Below are 13,349 nucleotides of genomic sequence, written 5' to 3'. Positions count from 1 at the left end.
AAGACAGCCTTCTGTCTCTTAAAAGTGATATTATTTAGTTTGTTTTGCAGAAGATTTAAGCATCAGACAAGTAGGGACCTAAACTTCCCTTACTGTTAAGACTCAGATTCAGCCTGTCATCTGGTTTACTGTAAACAAAGAGGTTTATTATCAAACTATAATCTCAATTGTAATTTCCTATTTGAGGTCTCAGGCAGCAAGCAGGTCTATGAACGAGGTACTGTTTTGAAAAGGATAAAAGTTGGCCTAATTCTGCCTCCCATTGAATTTAATGGAAGTCTTATTGTTAACTTCAGGGGGAGAAGGATTAGATCAATGATGAGTGCTTGTGAAAATCATATCCCAGGGCAGAGTGAGATTAAAAGATTCTCAACACTATGAAAATTAATGTATTATGAAAATTACTGGAGTGTTCAAAGCCAGATTCAGGTTGATATGTAGGGTAAGGGCATTTGCAGGGTAATGCATCATAACATTTAAAATTATTAATATCTGTTTATTCTCCTTAATTTTAAGGCAGAACAGACCATGCAAATAACCACCTTGTCTGAATTCAATCATGCTTGCACAAGTCACTGTCACTGAACTAAGATGGAACTTGAAGTCAACGGGTAGTCATGATTGTCCTAGCAGAGTAATATACGCAGCCTTCTGACAGTATTGCTAACAGCAGAATGAGGCAAAAGCCTTAAGAGACATATTCTTTAAGATTCTCTATAAAATTAATTCCAATCAGTTCTATCCCTCCTTAGCAAAGCTTAAAAGAATAAGAGCAAAAGAAAAGGTCAGTGGGCTTTTTTCCCCTTCTCTAGTGTCATGGCACTGTTCAGTGCTGGTTTTCTAACCACAACTAGTGGCATCAAAATAAATATGGTCTTACTAACTGTGGCCCAACAGAATATGTCAGGTAGAGTACTGACATCTTTCTCCACTGTAAGACAAAACATGGTATACTCTCTCCACCACTTAGAACTTCTCCCATCTGATTGACAACCTTGCATTTTTGTAGGTGCTATTTGCTCAGGTTCATTTCTTCTTTTATTTTTTACTTCTGAGATTGCTTAGTTTTCTAACTATGAAAGAAGTCTTAGAACGGGTTAAGAGTGCATAGTCTGCCTTTTATACAAAACTGAAAGTCAACTTTCTGCAGGGCAGAGAAAGCTCTAACATTCCTCATAGTTACTGAGGTTTATTATAAAAGGTTTCCTTGTCTTTGTGAGAGATACCCTCTTCTCTATTGCCTTGATTACATTCTCATTGAAATCAGTTGCAACAATCTGACCCCGACAGGAACAGGAGCAGGATCTGCTGTAATCAGCAATTATGGCAAGTACTTATATTCTTGGAGGCAGAGAAAAAAGGCTTTCACCTTCACCCTTCCATGCATAAAACAGCTAGCTGGTGTGGGGCCTCTGCACACTTCAGGAGATTTATCAGTAAATGTTCTTGCAGCTTTGATAACAGCACATCAGTAGTGACTTATGCTGTCTTCTGGGGAAGGGACAATATACACGTCAGTACTATTAATAAGATGCTGCATTATAACAAATCCATCCCTCAGGTTGGTTGCTCACTTTCAGTCACTGTCTATTTTGCTCCCCACCCGTAAAATCTACAAGGCAGATGTGCCAGTGAGGGGGTCATTTAAACACTGTGAACATCACACCATTTAACTGTTTCAAACCAGGGGAAAAAAAAAAAAAAAAAAAATCTATTCTAAATACTGCATGTTATGCTCTGGCACTTATTTGATAAAAACTGTGAGAAGTCATGGTTATATTAATCCAGTTTGCAGTAGGACGGTGCCCACGTCATCACCAGTAACCTGTCCTCAAATCATCAAGAAATGAAAAAGCCTGGAGAGCAACCTATTTTCACAATTAGAGAGCAAATCTGAAATTACATGCGAGAGTGCCTGTGTGTCTCTGTAGGAGGAACAAGAGAAGGGAGAGTTGGCTTTATTGCTTGTTCATGCTGTATCTTGCCTTTTAATAAATTACTTGTTCTAATTCCCAGTGAAGTAAACTAAACAACTCCCATTGTCTAAAATAATGAATCTAGTCCAGGAAATAATTTCAGAACTTTTCAGCACCACTAAATTAATTCAAGAAGATGAAGAAAGAAAAGAAATTACCCAAGAAAAATATTAAAATTAAATTCCACCTTCTGGTTTTAATATGAATGGGTAGGATGCTAGCCTGTGACTTTGAAAAACTGGCTTCAGTTCCCTGTGTTATTTAACTTAACAGAAGAGTTTTAAAGGAGGAATTGAAATTCAAGTATCTCCGATACATCAACTTTCCTCTGATAGCTGGGGTACTTTTTCAAGAATAACACAGCTAAAACACACGTGGAGTATAATCCCACACACCACAGAGAAGGGACTGCATCACATCACCATCAAGTGCTCTAACCATGAGACTGTTGTGTAAACTGGAGTACGGTCACCATCTAGTCATCCTCCACATGAATTTTCCCATGAATGCCAAGGCTGTCGCTGCATTCCTTGTGAAGCCTAGTCCTGACGGATAATCCTGATAGGAGCTGCTAATTATCATGAGATATACCCTGACTGATAAGTCCCATGGAGGGAATGCACAACCAGTGTTCAAATTCTGCTTGGATCCACAAAGAGTTCTAGCAGATTGCTCTACCATAACATAACAGTAGCCACTTAGGGCATGCATTACTTCATGTGAACAAAAAACATGACTAGCAAAGGTGTCTGTAGGACTCTCTGTGCAGATAAGGAGTTAGTCCTGGATTTGGGATCTAAATCTCCCCTCTGTCCTAAAGCCTTTTGCATTTATCAGTCCAGAGCTCAATTTTGCACATCAGGAATGGTGATACTACAATTTCCTAAGCTAATAAAAATGACAACAAGACAAACAGGCAAAATTTTTAAAAAATCTGAAGTCCTGAGACGTAAACAGGTGTTAAATTTATATCAGAGAGAGAAATAAACTTAAAGGGTGCACATCTCTGTTTCTGTGTGAACCTCCATGAACTTCCCCCTTGGATTATGCCTTTCTTACTGTGTTTACAGGAAACAGAAAAATGATGGAATGGAAGAATACTACTTCTTAAAGACTTCATTTTGTGGATACTATAACAGATAGCTTAACAGCTATTTTAATGCCTCTCTGACTAATGCTGTATTTCCTATTAAATGTATAAATATATCATTGTTAAATAAACAGTCTTCTAACTTCTTGTAATTACACGCAGCTGCAAAACCCTGTTTGCTCAAATGTCGGCAAGCAACACAGAACTTTTGCCTTTTCAGATTTTCCAATATCCCTACGCAACTTATGCTGAAGCTTGAGCTCGTATATATATCTTTTCCCTTTTTTTTTTTTTATCATTAGAAATGGATTTCTTTTTCAAGCTTTTATGACGCATTCACTATAAATGATACTTATGCTTTGCCCTTTCCTCAGAGATCTGACTAGATAAGGCTTTTCACAAAGATTTTGATTAAAGCAAAGAGGGTTGGAAGTCAAGGTTGACAATCACAGGTGTCAGCTTCCCATGGTATCCACAAGTTCATTATCTGCAGACAACTCTGCTATACCTTGCCAATTTAAAACAATGTGCTCCCTAAAATGTCTGAAACATATTGAGTTGCAAACAAAACAAACAAAAAAACAGGTAGGATCATAAACCCACAGAAGCCATTTAGAATGAAAGATGGTCCTAAATTAAAGCCTTGATCCAGCTCTTGACTGCTGCTGAAATTCAGTTCCAAATTAAAAAAAAAAATCATCACTCAAAAGCCAGTGATGAGAGACATACAAATATTTTAATACATATAACTTCTTGCCTGGTTTCTTTCCTTAGAATGCATGAAATCAAAATCCCAAGTCCAAACTCTCTATAAAATCTGGGAAATCTTTTATCTAGCTCCAGACTCTAACAGTTTTTCCCCCCATTTGAATTCTATACCAAATAAAGAGTAAGACTTATGTTTTCCAAGCAGCCCAAGATTTAAATGCCCAAATGCCATTGAAAGGAAAAAAAAAATCATAACAAAAACCCCCACTTCCTTAAAATCATTTCAATATGTTAAAAGAGATGCTGCTTATCTGTTCATTAAATAACACACTATTGCAAAGCTTTATTTCTTACTACTGTGCCACATAGATGCCATTATTAAAAAGGGGTTCATTTCATTAAATACTGTTAATTTGTTTCTAAGCAGAAATTTTAAGAATAATGAATTCCAAAGATTCCAAAGACAAGTAGCAGCTCTCATCTGTTTCAGATAAGATCGTCTTTGGACCAACAAGTGAGAACCATATATGTTTCTAAGTTTAGCTGAGCTGTAAAACCTTAATCTCACCCGATCAGGGCAAGGCTGTGAATTTTGTCTCGCAAGATACTCACATTTTAACTACACGATCCTGCCATTGCCTATCCCCAAAGTCTCATCTCTGCCACAGAAATGCAGGTTGGGGCTGGGAGTGCTGGGACTGAAGTAGGGGAAATGGAACAGGAAGAAAAGTGTGTGGAACTGCTTAAGGCTCTAATCCTGGAGCATCCTCTTTCACTAGTTCCAAAAGTTCATGCACAATACTCCCCCTCCACAGCCCAAGAAGATATGGCTGACAAATTCCAGGTGCAATGAAAACCTTTGGAAAGCATCTCAAAAACCAAATCCTTCCATGAACTCTGATTCTTGACCTCCAGCTTCCCTTTAGAAAGCTAAGCTTTCACAGTAAGTACCTAACAAAAATTAATTATGATTCACCCTCCCGGTGCAAATAATGAGCAATAAGAAAATGACAATTGTTTCCAGCAGCAGAAATACATTTTGATCACAGGAGTTTTCTGTAATAGATAAGCCAGGCACTGTTTTTGCCAGATGCATAGAGAATGCAGAGGCTGAAACAAGCTCCAGCTTTTAATATCCACTAATATATTTCAACAAAATTCTTTCCTTTCTTTGTATTTTGTTTTCAAGAAGAAGCTAAACAGCATCTTTGTGCTAATATACAGATTGTCAAATAGAGCTTTAAATAGATGCAGAGTGCTTTGTGCTGGATTCTAAAGCAGATGGGAGCCAACATAATTGTTGGAAAATGAGGTTGACATTCATGTTTCCTGACACATATATACGAGGGCAGACTACAGCATTCTGCTCCTGCTGAAGAGCTGGGATTTGGGCCAGAGCACTGCAATAGTCAGGTTGAGAGGACGTAAAGACAAAAGGATGGCATGCAAGGGGAATATTGTGTGGCTTCCACAATCTACTGCAAACACGGGAACAACACTACTTCATTGCTATTATTTACCAGAAAAAGAATCCTGGCTTCTTTCCTCAGATCTGAACTTTTAGACATTTCTCTCTATTTATCAAAGCTCCAGGGACCCAAGACTGCCTACAGCTAGTGAAATTCCTGTTATTTGCAACCTACCAGTAACAGGATTTGAAGATCAATGCATTAAAGAATTTGGTGAAATACAGAACATTTTAACACTGGAAGTTCAAATTAATTTCATTTCATCTCTTCATTATTTTAATCAGAATCACTTTCTTGAACAAGTCAGAGAAAAGGTTAAGTTTTCCCTGTTCCAGAACAAGTGTTTCAGTACAGATTATCCCTTGCAGAAAATAACACAAGACCCATGATGTATTGCTGTAGATATACATGTCAGCTATCTCATCAAGGCAGGAAGAAAGCAAGCTACGTCAAAAAATCTATTTTGTTCAGATATAGTTTGCCTCAGGAAACAATTTAACAGGCAGAAGGTTCCTCCAGCTAACATGGCCTACAGTGTCCCCTTAACCAGGGACTCCCAGAGAAACTTTTCTTCCCTCACACTTTTTGCCATCTGCCTCACGGTCACATGAGCAATGTATTCGTCCCATCAACTAAAATTCCTCTTTGTGCTCATAGTCTTTACGAGGACCAGATGTTCTTGGGTCTCGCTAGACCTAAGCCATACAGATACAGCTGGCAGTAACCTCATTAGGCATAAACAGGTCTCATCTCCCCTTAAACAGCCATTCATCTTATGACCAACTGGTATGTTCAGACACCTTAAAATTTTCAACTGACTAGTTAATTTGCTTTATTGTCAAGAAGGTGGTGTATATGTATAGGTTTATATAAAGTCCCTCCCTTCTGTAAGATGTCTGGCCTTTAGAATACGTGCCAAGACCACAAATATACACCACAGTCTCAGAGGCCTACACTTTTCTCTGTTAAAGCAACGCACATGTGCAGCAGTTTCTCCAAATTAAACTCTATGATCTAAGAGCTAGATTACCTTATTACAGTTTTATCTCAGCATTATCTTACTATGAATGTTACAAACATACAGTAGGTTCACCTGCTGATTCAATTTTGGTGGGGATCATCTTTTTTTCCATTACTCTTTGCTTGTTTCCTCTCCTTTGAGTCCTCCTTTCATTCTGTAGGCACTTACACCACTTCACAAACACACTTCTCTCCAGTCCGCATGATGCGCTTTCTGACTGCCACGTCTCTGACATGGAGCTGACACCACCTGAACTGAAGGATGTAGGAGCGCTCCTTTGGTCAGGACAGGGACAAGCTGCACTTCATCTTCTGACCACGCAGATGGGGATGGGGCATTGCTGAGCGCGTATTCCAGTAGGCCTGGACAAACACAGACATAAGCTCTATGATCCAGAGCTAAGGGAAAAAAAACCCAAAATGTTCTTTCAGAGCTCTGTGTTTCATGCAGAGCAGCATGCTAGGCACCCCCAGCAGTTTGCTGGACCAGAGATTATCATTGCTGCCAAATTTCTGAGTGCCAATTGTGGTATTGAATTATTTCTGCTACTTTAGGATCACCTGAAGAGTGCACCCCTTCACTGAGCAAGGCAGTCCTTGCCACTGGTTATTCAAACTTCTATTATTTCAAAGCTGACTTGACAAAACCCACTTCTGTTTGAAGAAGTCCCTGAGCTCCACCAGAAGCCTTAGCAACTGCAAATTGCAGTCTTTCAGGTGAGGTAGGCTGTCTTGAGTGCATAAAACATACACTGCAACCCTTCCACATGGTCATCCTAACTGAAATAATTTTTTTGACATTTCAAGTCAATTTATCATTTTGGGCCTGATGGGATCCACCCAAGAGTACTGAGAGAGCTGGCAGAGGAGCTTGCCAAGCCACTCTCCATCATTTATCAGCAGTCCTGGTTAACAGGGGAGGTCCCAGAAGACTGGAGGCTTGCCAATGTGACACCCATCTACAAGAAAGGCCAGAAGGAGGATCCTGGGAACTACAGGCCTGTCAGCCTGACCTCCGTACTGGGGAAGATCATGGAGCGGTTTGTCTTGAGAGTGCTCACAGGACAACCAAGGGATCAGGCCCAGCCAGCATGGGTTCATGAAAGGCAGGTCCTGCTTGACCAACCTGATCTCCTTCTATGACCAGGTGACCCGCCTAGTGGATGAGGGAAAGGCTGTGGACGTTGTCTACCTGGACTTTAGTAAAGCCTTTGACAGCATCTCCCACAGCATTCTCCTGGAGAAACTGGCGGCTCGTGGCTTAGACAGGTTTACTCTTCGCTGGGTAAGGAATTGACTGGATGGCCGAGCCCAGAGAGTTGGGGTGAATGGCGTTAGATCCGGCTGGCGGCTGGTCACAAGCGGTGTTCCCCAGGGCTCGGTTCTGGGGCCGGTCTTGTTCAATATCTTTATAGATGATCTGGATGAGGGGATCGAGTGCTCCCTCAGTAAGTTTGCAGATGACACCAAGTTGGGTGTGAGTGTTGATCTGCTGGAGGGTAGGAGGGCTCTGCAGAGGGATCTGGACAGGCTGAATCGATAGGCAAACTGTATGACGTTTAATAGGGCCAAGTGCAGGGTCCTGCACTTGGGTCACAACAACCTCATGCAATGCTACAGGCTTGGGGAGGAGTGGCTGGAGAGCTGCCCGGCGGAAAGGGACCTGGGGGTGCTGGTTGACAGCCGGCTGAATATGAGCCGGCAGTGTGCCCAGGTGGCCAAGAAGGCCAACAGCACCCTGGCCTGTATCAGGAATAGTGTGGCCAGCAGGAGTAGGGAAGTGATTGTGCCCCTGTACTCGGCACTGGTGAGGCCGCACCTTGAATCCTGTGTTCAGTTTTGGGCCCCTCACTACAAGAAAGACATTGAGGTGCTGGAGCGTGTCCAGAGAAAGGCAACGAAGCTGGTGAGGGGTCTGGAGCACAAGTCTTATGAGGAGCGGCTGAGGGAACTGGGGTTGTTTAATCTGGAGAAGAGGAGGCTGAGGGGAGACCTTATCGCTCTCTACAACTACCTGAAAGGGGGTTGTGGCGACGAGGGTGTTGGTCTCTTCTCCCAAGTAACCAGCGATAGGACGAGAGGAAATGGCCTCAAGTTGCGCCAGGGGAGGTTTAGATTGGTTATTAGGAAAAATTTCTTCACCGAGAGAGTGGTCAAGCATTGGAACAGGCTGCCCAGGGAGGTGGAGTCACCATCTCTGGAAGTGTTCAAAAAACATGTGGATGTGGTGCTTCAAGACATGGTTTAGGGAACATGGTGGCGCTGGATTAATGGTTGGACTTGATGATCTTGAAGGTCCTTTCCAACCTTAGTGATTCTGTAATTTCTTTGAAGCATTATCTTTATTTAAAACACTGTCACTTCAGCTGCACTGAAAATGTTAGAGAACCTGAGGGACAAGTGGGTGCCCTGTCAACTAACTCCCTATCACAAATGAGCTTGTTTCAATAGTATGCCAATTGCCTAAGGTCCAGGTCCAGCTCTGGAAATTCATCAGCAACCAGCTAGAGGATGGTCCAGCCACACATCCTCCACTAACAGTTAGATCAAGAGCCATGAGGAGCTGCTAAGAAATCTCTACATTACTCTAACCTTACGGTGTTCTGCTCGATTTTTACTGTGAAGGATCAGAGCATGTGCTTCCTAAGATGACAGAAAACCATGCTTAAATTTGAGAGCATCTATGGACTGAGAGTGGCAGATAACTCCTTTATTGCATTAGCCTGATAAGCTGAGTTCAGCTGACTGCAGAACTCCGGGTGTCCCACTGTTCACTCCCGACATATCCATCTTTTGAAGGAACTCAGCAAAACTCTTGGCACATGGCACAAACCATAGGTATCTGCAAACCAAACCATCTGTCAGCAAGTACAATCCTTGCTTTTCCTTTGAGGGACTGATTTTCCAAATTTTTTCAATGTACCTTATACCCTTATCGAGTGAACAGTACCTAGAAACCAGACAGGCAATGGATTGAAATGTGTCTCACTTTTTGAAAATCACACACACCTTGGTTTCCTATTGCATCCCATCTCTCCTAGTGATTCATTCTCTTGTTTTTACTGTTCTAGTAATATTTGTACTGAAAAAGTATAAAGGCAGGCATAAAAGCAGAACAGCAAATCCTATTAAACCCACACCTGAAAGGTGTAAACACCTAGATGAAACTTAAGGAACTAAAGAGTTAGGACCAGTTTGCTCAAGCCCTGAATAAAACAGGAACTAGAGCTAGCCAGACAATGTTCCAGCACTACATTTTTCTGCTGGGAAATGGCTCTCATTGAAACATTCCACTGGAATGAATTTGTTCAGAGAGACATCAGCTTGGAAGCTGACTCCTTCCTTACCCTTAATCCCATAAGTCTTCCTCGTCACCTGATGTGGAGCTGAAAGCCTGGAAGCACCCACAGTCCAGCCTTTAGCTCTTCCATATGTTGGCTTCACCAGTGCCACCTCTCAAAGTGATCTGGGATCCCAGGCTTCGCTGCAGATCAACCTAGGCTCTACCAGCTTCTTGGCAGATGACTGTGGGCCTGGGAGTCCTCAAGATAGGAGCCTCTCTGCATGGCTAACTCCTTTGCCTTTTTTTCCCAAAGATCAGAGTGGCTGCAGGCCTTCAAAAAAAAAAAAAAAAAAAGACAGGTAATATTATCTGCCATGCAGGTGCATTTTCAAAACCTCTGAATTTTTGTTGAAACAAAAAAATTCCATGACTGCTCGACTCCAACAGAGAAAAACTCCAAGCTCTTGGCTCTGTCACAGACATAGAGATGTCAAAATTTCAATGGATATTTTTTTTTTCCTCACTTTTTTTCTGTGGAAGCCCCGTAACTGGGGAAATTTCTTACCTGTTGTGCAAGTCATATTTCAACCATGGCAATAAGAGAGCTGAAAAGTCTGAGCAGGGGCGTAGGACATGGGCAATTTGCCCACTCATGATTTGACAGTTGCTGATTGCCGGCAGTGACCTGTCTTTCAGCCTACACAAATACTCTCTAGCTGAGCCGTGCGAGTGCCAGTGATGCTCGTCTTTTCAGGAAGATGTGATGTGAAGGCAGGACACAAAAAACTTCTGTAGCTGAGGCCGAGGAGTGACCCTGAACTCGAAAAATGCTGTGAAGTGAGAAAGGCTTCTATTGTGTTAATTCAAACATTTGCAGGTAATTGCGGGCAATCTGAATTCCATTTCAAGGTTAGAGGAGTTTGCATAAATGATTTTCATTTAAGAGAGATCAGAATAAACATCATTTAGAGAACTTAAGTATTTATGACTGGAAACAAGCCTGTTTATTAATTGTTAACTGATGAACTGAATCCTGCGTAAGGTCATGTTTTGAAATAAGATATGGAAAAGCAGTAAAGCGGATTTAACAGCCGTAGGAAAAAAAACTCCTAAAATATCAAAACAGAAAGGAAAAGAGGTGGCAGTGGCTTAGGTCAGGGTTAGTGCTTGATGAGGACAAGTAGAATACAAGAAAGTTTTTATAGTATGTTTTCCATTCCTATTGAAGTAATCATCTATTGATTAGCTCATTTGATGGGCTATTACCATCACATGTGCCTGCATCCCAAAATTATAGCTGGCAAAGAATTCTTCAGGAATTCTATTCTACAGGAGAACTGTAACATTTGGAAAGTTGCATTAACATTGACTAATATGAATCTGGTATTGAAAGGGAATCCTGAGTAGTGAGAGGGGCTTGGACAAGAAAAAGTTCTTGCCTTGAATGGGAGTTTGGGGAGAAGAAAACACTCCCAAGCAAGCAGGAAATCCAAGCAATAATTCTGTTCAAGAACCCCAGATATTCTTCTCTCTCCCTGCTGTTGACTTGGCTAACAGAGAGAACAAAGATTATGCTTTCCCTGAAAGACACAGAACAGATTATTCCAGCGTAAGAAATTGCACCAGCTGAGGACCTTGTGGAGAGAGATAAAACAAGAGAGCAGCAGAGCTGAGATCTTAAAACCAAAACCCTAAATCTCTGGCCGAGTTGATTCTAGTCCTCCTAAGGGGAGCCAAACAAAAAGACTTTCTAAAATCCCTCTGTGGTTATTGCTACCGCTCCAAGTCAGGAGTGGAGGACTGAGACTGTGGCCCAATTCTGGATGTTACTGGAAAGGAAATGGTGGACTCATGCTGATGTTACAGAGGAGGCATACATACATTTTCTTCTTTATTTTTGTATGGATTCAGTTTCTGGCTTTACCAAATGCATTTTACCTTCCCCTGATAAAAACTGTTTTATATCCATGTGCGCAAGAGGCCCCAGGGAGGATGCACTTATTTATTTCAAGTTTCTGCGCAAGGGCTCAGCCTGATTTAGAACACACTTGGGAGGCAGCCTAAATATTTTGATTCTGACCATTTTTGCTGTCACTAACCACCTGAAAGCTTATAATTTCAATGACAGACATCTGTCCAAATCAGATGCTATTTCCTTTTAGCAAGTTATCCTACCATCACAGGGAATACATCTAAATCAAATAAAAACATCCTCACACAGTTCTGCATCAGTATAGACAAGACCCAACATCATCTTCCTATCCCATCCCTGTGGACTGCTGCAGTAGGAAAGAGCATCAGGGCATTGCTTTTGCATCTTTCCCAGTCTTGCTAGAACCTTGCCTTCTCTCCAAGTCCAAGGTAACTGTAATCTTGGATCATTCTTGCCTAGGAAGAGAAAAAAATTTTTTGCAGCTAACCTACTAGCAAGCTCTGGCTGGATCAGAGTTTAAATTTTTAGGATATTTCGGCATGAAGACATCTGTCTGGCTCCCTTACAAACAGAGTCCAAAATGAGAAGACAACTCAATGCAGGGTAGAGACACCTAAGATGGCTCCCTGTATGAGCTAACATGGGAACCATGAGTAGGGCTGACTCCCAGCTTCCATCTCTGCTTGGAAATGTGATGCTGTATGGTATGTAATACTCACCTGAGCTGATGTTGCTAACTCAGTGTCTCTGTGCTGTACTCCCTGGCTCAGTATGGGCATCCAAAAGGAGAAACAATCTTCCTTCAAATGCTGTATTACCAGAGGTATTGTTACAATGGCATTCCCACCCTCCAGCTGGTCTTTGAGTCAAGATACCTACAAAGGAGGAGAGCATGTCCTTGAAGACGATATTCCTCCAGGGCATCAGCTGAAATCCCAACTCTCCTGCCCTTAGAGAGCCCTCTCACAAGGTATCATCTCACAGGTCGGAAGCACTGGCAGCCGGTGATGAATAAATCACACCCTATAATCTCTTTAATACAAGTCTCGCTCCTACCTCCTAATAAATGAAAACACTGTGTTTCCTTTAATAAGAAATGCATGAAAGTGTGCCATTCATAAAAAGATTCAATTAAACATATGAAGCATATCCTGCTGTGACCCACATTTCAGTAACAATGTGATCTTTCTTATGTGGCAGTGGGACTTGTTCAGGCAACTTTCAGGGTTTTACGTTTGGGTTTTTTTGTTTGGTTGGGGGTTTTTTTTAACACGCAAGTCGCCTCATTCAGAAAACATGGTCAAATCTTCAGGACTAGTTCTACAAATGCAAAATAATTCTCCAGTGCAAAAGTAACAAATACAACTATTTATTTGAATAGACGTTGCCAAATCATGTTTTCTGTCCTTGAAGCAAGAAAAAAAAAAGTCCCTTTTCTTCCTTTTAACAGAAAATAGAGAGGATTTTTGCTTTAGGCCAATTCGATCAGAAGGAGTAGCGGGGATACTGTTCACAAGAGAAAGATTCTCCTTCCCCAGGCTTTTGTCATGTAAATAACTCTATTGAGGTCTGAATATAAAAAACTATTATTTTAGGGATTGACTTTGCAGAAGTATTTTAAACATCCTTTGCCATCTTTGATTTCAACGGTCTAGGACAGAAAAGTGAGCAAGTGAAGGAAACTGATTCATCACAACAAGGGAGTCCGATAGCACTAACTAGGGATAATAGTCCACTACCCCACCTTCAAATTAATCTCTTGCACAGTTTGAAAACACAAAAGTAGTTATTTCACTGTCGTGGAAAAGCTTTATCTTAAGCGAATAGATTTCATTGAAAATACTCGAAGCAATTACTGAACGTTTATCTT

The sequence above is a fragment of the Phaethon aethereus genome (assembly GCF_964289735.1).
Source record: "Phaethon aethereus genome assembly, chromosome: 1".
Classification (NCBI taxonomy): domain Eukaryota; kingdom Metazoa; phylum Chordata; class Aves; order Phaethontiformes; family Phaethontidae; genus Phaethon; species Phaethon aethereus.
This window is presented reverse-complemented; position numbering follows the sequence as displayed.